Here is a 6539-nt window from a genome sequence, read left to right as displayed (position 1 = left end):
CATATTAGAGCCATATGAAATTCATTTTATTTAATTTTTTTCCAAATTCCCCCCATTTTAATATTTCTGTATTCAGTTTTAATGGTTTGTTTAAATTTCAATCCTTGAAGGCATGTCTAATCAGTTGAAGTTGAATGATTATTAACACATTTAAACAGTGTGCTGTTGTTGGCTTACACCACAACATCCGCCAGACCGGCTAATGTGCATCATCAACAGAACCAGCAGTACACGGATGTGAGTGTCCTCTGTATGAGCTTTCAGCGTGAGACCACGGAGAACTAAACGTTTGCCATTTGATCGCTCTGAAATGAGTTTTGCAGGAGAAGTGTAATTATGAGGGATCGTGTTTGTGTGATGGCTGTGATCTTCTCCTGGAGCGTCTCTCACTTCATTTCTCTCTCCGTTCGTGTGCAGACCAGATCAGAAGTTTTCAGAACACATCAAAGACGTCAAGATGGATGAACTCCAGAAGCGCTACATCTTAAAAAGGGACAACTCCAGCACAGACAAAGACGACAGTGTAGTAGGTGGAGATCTGCTAATGAAGTGAGATCAAACCAGCCATTAGCTCACAGAGTAACGAATAATGTGATGTGATCCTGCTGTTTCAGATGCGCATGAAGCTGAAGGAGGACAGGAGGAGTAAGTCCATCGAGGAGCGAGAGGAGGAGTATCAGAGAGCCAGAGAGAGGATCTTCGCTGATGTGAGATACGTCACAGCTACATGATCTTGTGCTTATGGCTTCTGACTTGAAAATAAATAACACTGCATCTCTTTTCCAGGGTTTAGACACCTTCCCGCTGGATAAAAGGTGAGTGTAAGAAGTCAAGTCATATTTATGTCTATTGCGCTTTATACAATGCTAATCGTTTCGAAGCAGCTTCACAGAGAAAATAACAAAATCAAACTTCATCAGATAAGAGACCAATTCAAATTCTAGCTCTAAAAAGACAATGTTACTAATCAGCTCCAATTAGTTCAGTTCAAACAGCAAAGCATGGTGTCAGCAACGCCAAGGTCATAGGTTCGAATCTCAGGGAATGCATGAACTGAAAAAGTGTAAGTCGCTTTGGATAAAAGCTTCTGCTAAATGCACAAATGTTTAGTGAGGGTTGTTTTCATGCACTGAACTGGTGCAGATCATGATGTTAGTAACACCAAGGTTTGGGTTCAAATCCCTGGCAGTGCATGAACTGATTAACTGCTCCTTGAAAACAGTGGAGGTTTCTGGTCACATTATGGGAGTAAATGGGTTTACAGTGTTTGATCTGAGCATTATCTATTCCTGTAACACTCAACAGATCATGATGAGACCGCTCCAGCTCCAGCGAGAGCACGAGACTCTTCTCAAACACGTTTGCATTTAACTAATCAAACGTGACGGTAAAGACATTTATAATGCTACAAAAGATTTCTATTTCAAATAAATGCTGTTCTTCTGATCTTTCTGTTAATCTGTGAATCCTGAAAAATAAAATCTATCACAGATTTATTGAGCAGCACAACTGTGTTCAACATTGCTAATAATCAGAAATGTTTCTTGAGCAGTAAATCATCATATTATTCTGATTTCTGAAGATCATGTGACACTGAAGATAAATAAATGCAGCCCTGATGAGCAGAAGACACTTCTTTGAATGGTTTTCAGATAAACACATCTAGTGATTTTAATGTCAAAGAGAGAAAAACACCCTTTCTGTGGGAGAAGAGAAAGAAACACGTCTACTGCTAAATGAAGTGAGACTCTAATCAGAAATTAATTACCATGTCATTCTCAGCTAATACCATTATTCTCTTCTCCCATTGCTTCGGTCCCAGAGGTAATTAGAAATGAAACTGAAGTGAGCATCTTCTCTGTTGTGTAGTGTTGTGCTCAGACTCGTGTTCCTCGTCTCCTGTAGTAGTGAAGCTCCAGACTCAACACTCCTCTGTGTTCCTAGCGCTGCTGAATCTGTGAGCACTGCACTCATGATGTGTGTTTCTGGCTTTCTGAGACTCGAGAGGTGAAGCCGCTGTTATGTGTCTGGGTTCAGGATGTGTGTAAATACGCATGCGGCTTTGAGGACAGCTCTGTGATTGATCATTGACCTCTTTTAAAGAGTTTGCTAATGGGAAACCTCTGTCTTCTGTGGAGGTCTTTGTGTTCTGGAGCTCAGTGAGGGTGTTTGTGAGACCAGACCGCCTCCTGTGCTGTGTTGGTCATCATCTACAGGGTTATATTAGACTTCCTCTCAGATTTGTCCTGGTTTACACCTCTGTTTCTAATCTAGTGCTGTTCATCCTCCTCAGTGTGAACCGATGAACCAGGACTGCACATCAGATTCATTTCAGAGCAGCTGGAGGTCCGTGTATATAACACCTGTGTATCTTCATGCTTTATAGCCAAGTTTAGCACTCAGGTGTATATTGGGGAGTGATGCTTCACATAAATGGTTTTTGGTCAAAAATGTGTGCTATGTACCTCGGTTTTGAAGTCAACAAGACACTGTGTGTACACTGATCTACTGTGCTCTGGACTGATCTCAGCGATCCTCACAGCGTCTCCTAACTAGCCCTTCACTGTGGCCCCTACACCTCTCTTTCTACTTCCTGTCTCTCAGTTCACTTCCTGTCGAGGATCTGTGTGCTTGTCATGTGTATAGTCAAGTGTTCCTCTGCTTCTCGACTCCTTCATCTTCATCTTCACCTCTGTCAATCCCACAATCCCCTGCACAAGTCTAACGCTCGAGTCCTGTAGAGCAGTTTCCTCAACTGTTTCTGTCAGACGAACCCAATTACTAGCTTTTCATTCATTTGTAAACCTACATTTGGGAAAGAGTGTGTGCTAGTGATGCCAAACGATTAATCATGATTAATCACATCCAAAATAAAAAGTGTTTGTGTGTACTGTGTATGTTTATTGTGTATATGATAATACACACACATACAGTATATATTTTGAAAATATGAATGTGTTTACTTGTATATATTTATATTGATATCATTCTTATATTTTCTTTAATATGTACATGCATGTGTGTGTATTTATATATACATAATAAATATAGGCAAGGCAAGGCAAGTTTATTTATATAGCACATTTCGTACACAATGGTAATTCAAAGTGCTTTACATAAAAGAAAGTAAAATAGTCATGAAGAAAAATAATTACAAAAATAAAACAAGCAATTTTAAAACTTTTAAAATTATTAAAACTGTACTTATTTAAAATGAATTTAAAACAGTAAGAAAATGATTTTACATAAAATAAAATAAAATAAAAAATATATATATATATATACACATTACACATTATCTTAACAGAAACTTTTGTTTTGGATGCGATTAATCGTTTGACAGATCTAGAATTTTTTTTTTAAACTGCTTATGTTTGTTATATTGATGTAAGTTGGTAGTCATTTTGTTTTTTATTAGTATTGTGTTAATATAATTATTTGTTTCTTATAAAATACATTGATCTTGTCATGAAAGTAGCCATAGATGCTGTGAAGTGTTCAGATCCGTCAGGACGCACATCATGTGCTCTGATAACCTCTTTTTCTCGACCTCCCTCAGCAGTAAACATCCCTTAATAGCTAATTAAAAGAGTGGGAGAGGCTTTGAATAATTAATGTGGGAGCAGATGCTGGTATTAATATTCTATGAATAGAAAAGTGTGCCGTCTCTTCCCATTTCTAATATAATCCATACAGACTGATAGTCACTGTGCACTGCTTTGGTCTCTCGTCTAGTAAAGTGTGTTAGTTAGATCAGCTGTCCAGACGTCTGGTGTGACTCTTCTGTCAGCAGGTGAATCTGAGCGCTCCCCTCGGTCACATGATGCTGGTCCAGCAGACCTCATTCCTGACCCCTGCGCCTCCACCGCTTCAGAGAGGAGACCTGATGCCCTCGACAGCCAGAAACAGCTGTGAGACACATCCATCATCAGAGATCAACACCTGCATCCACTAATGAAGAGGTCATTTGCAAAAACAAATCAATTTTATTTGTTTTATTGTGCATTCCAAGTAATATCAATTAAACCGCAGTTGGGTTGTTTTGATTAAGTAATAACTTAAATACAGGTAACTTACAAAATTAAAGTTCATTGAAATTCATAGATTTAAACAGAGAGAGTGTGTCTGAACCCCGAACATTATCAGGAAGGCTATTCCAGAGTTTGGGAGCCAAATGTAAAAAAGCTCTACCTCCTTTAGTGGACTTTGCTATCCTAGTAACTACCAAAAGTCCAGCGTTTTGTGTCCTTAGGGAGCGTGATGGGTTGTAGCGTGGTAGAAGGCTAGTTAGGTACGCAGGAGATAAACCATTTAGGGCCTTGTAGGTAAGTAATGATCATTTGTATCATCAGCATAACAGTGGAAACTAATCCTGTATTTTCTAATAATATTACCAAGGGGCAACATCTATATTGAAAATAGAAGGGGACCTAGGACAGAGCCTTGTGGCACCCCATATTTTACTGATGATAAATGAGATGAAACCCCATTTAAGTAAACAAAATGGTAGCGATCAGACAGGTAGGATCTAAACCATCTTAGAGCCTGTCCTTGAATACCTGTATAGTTTTGTAATCGATCTATGAGTATGTCATGATCTATGGTGCTACTAATTAGCTGTTACCAAAAAAACTCTGAAGCGCTGTTATATAGTGTGTGTGTTTAATGTGCATTAAGGGCTTTGCTGTTAGAGCTCAGAAAGTTATTCAGACCTCAAGTGGCCAGGGCCGTGTATTAGGACAGGCCCAGAAACCTCTCCTTGCAGCTGTGATGAGTTCAGTGGTTGTAGGTGTTGTTCACTGGAGTTCACTGTGTGTTGTTTCTGTCACAGATGCCAGAATGTTCTCCGAGCCAGTTCCCTGTGTATGGACAGCTGTGACGGATGGGTTCAGTGCCATACAGCGCTCAGAGTCACCCCGCAGCAGACAGGTACAGCACTGCACACACACTCGGGCTGTTAAAATAGATGAAAAACTACATTAGAGTTTCGTACTTAAATATCATCAGTATTCAAATTATATTTAAAACTTAAAAAGCTTAAAACACATCTCTTCCATCTTTATTTGACCCTCTAACTTTAACACTCACTATTCTAATTCTATTCTTTAAAAAAATCTAACTACCTTTCTAATCTTTTTGTATTCTATTGTGTGTGTGTGTGTGTGTGTGGGTGTGTGTGTGTGTGTGTGTGTGTGTGTGTGTGTGTGTGTGTGTGTGTGTGTGTGTGTGTGTGTGTGTGTGTGTGTGTGTGTGTGTGTGTGTAAAGAACTCTAACACTAGCTTGCTCTATTCTTTTTTTTATTCTATCTGTTTTCTTTATATTATATTATTTAAAATCCCATGCTAGGTGTACTGTGTTAACCTAACTGAGACTTGTTATAGCACTTATATATCATTGTTCTTTTTGTTGTTTTTGATTGCTTCCACTGTCCTCATCTGTAAGTCGCTTTGGATAAAAGCGTCTGCTAAATGAATAAATGTAATGTAATGTAAATGTAAATATTTAAATTTAAAGGCATAATTTCTTTTAGGGGGAAACAACTTTTGGCTTCTCAGCTGAGGCCACAGAGTTGAACTTGCATTAATTTTGCATGGCTTTCGAAACATGCGTCTCTCTTGTGTGACGTGCGAGTGCAACAGTGATAGATGCCCCCTTTGGTAAAATGATAAATCTGCGTTTCTCTTTACAAATCCTTGTTTTGTGCTTCTAATTCGTGACCGGCATTTTGTTCTGTCCTCTCTCTGCTGTGTTTCTGCGTTTGTCACTAAACACCCGCACAGGCGTGATGCTTACATCCTACACATAGCCTGTATAAAAACATGGACGTAGTGTCCGTGACGTCACCCAATGGTTTCCAAAGAGCGTTTTTGAAGCCAAAAGTAGGTGGAGCCGGTCGCCAACAACTTGGCAGCGCATGATTCCCAGAGAAATGAGAACTGCGTTGGGCTAAATCTAGCAGAAACACTAGCACTGCGCCGGGTGTATGATAGGGCCCTTGTTAAAATTGAATTTTTGTGCATTTTTCATGATACTAAACCTTGAACTCCATAAAAAATTAAAAAAAACATCTTTCACTTTTTAAACTTTTTTTCACAATTTTCATGAATTATCTGCCAAGTGTCTTCTTTAAAAAGACACCAAACTTAAGTCTGCGCTCCAAAACATTTAAGATACATGAACGTTTAAACTGGGCTTTAGACTCAGTAGTTTCTGTCCCAGATGAACTCGATGGTGAGATCTGACCTTCTTCTGGTTCAAACCAAAATCTCTCTGAAGGAAAACACAGGATCAAGCATCTAAAGCAGTTATTTCTGTCAGGCGTCTGATATCTGTATGAAGCACAACACGTTCTCATCCAGCGCTGCCTCTTTGATACACACTCTTTGTGTATTTGTTGTTTGGTTGTAGTTTCCTGTGCTTCATGCACACACACACTCACATACACACACACACACACACACACACACACACACACGGCGATTGTCGCAGGAGATCCCAGCTCAGATCTAATCACAGTGACGCAGGTGTTTGGCCCTGT

The 6539-nt window shown here is 39.3% G+C and overlaps 1 long non-coding RNA gene across 1 annotated transcript; it reads left to right on the top strand.

The window, feature by feature from the left end:
* The first annotated feature begins 208 nt into the window (after positions 1 to 208).
* LOC132094820 (uncharacterized) lies at positions 209 to 717 on the top strand. Its single transcript, XR_009422410.1, has 3 exons — positions 209 to 237; positions 418 to 526; positions 615 to 717. It is a non-coding gene; the product is annotated as an uncharacterized LOC132094820 (long non-coding RNA).
* The last annotated feature ends 5822 nt before the right edge of the window (positions 718 to 6539 follow it).

This window comes from Carassius carassius, chromosome 19, assembly GCF_963082965.1.
Source record: "Carassius carassius chromosome 19, fCarCar2.1, whole genome shotgun sequence".
Taxonomy (NCBI): domain Eukaryota; kingdom Metazoa; phylum Chordata; class Actinopteri; order Cypriniformes; family Cyprinidae; genus Carassius; species Carassius carassius.
Note: the sequence above shows the minus strand (reverse complement) of the source record. Positions and strands in the feature narration are given on the sequence as shown.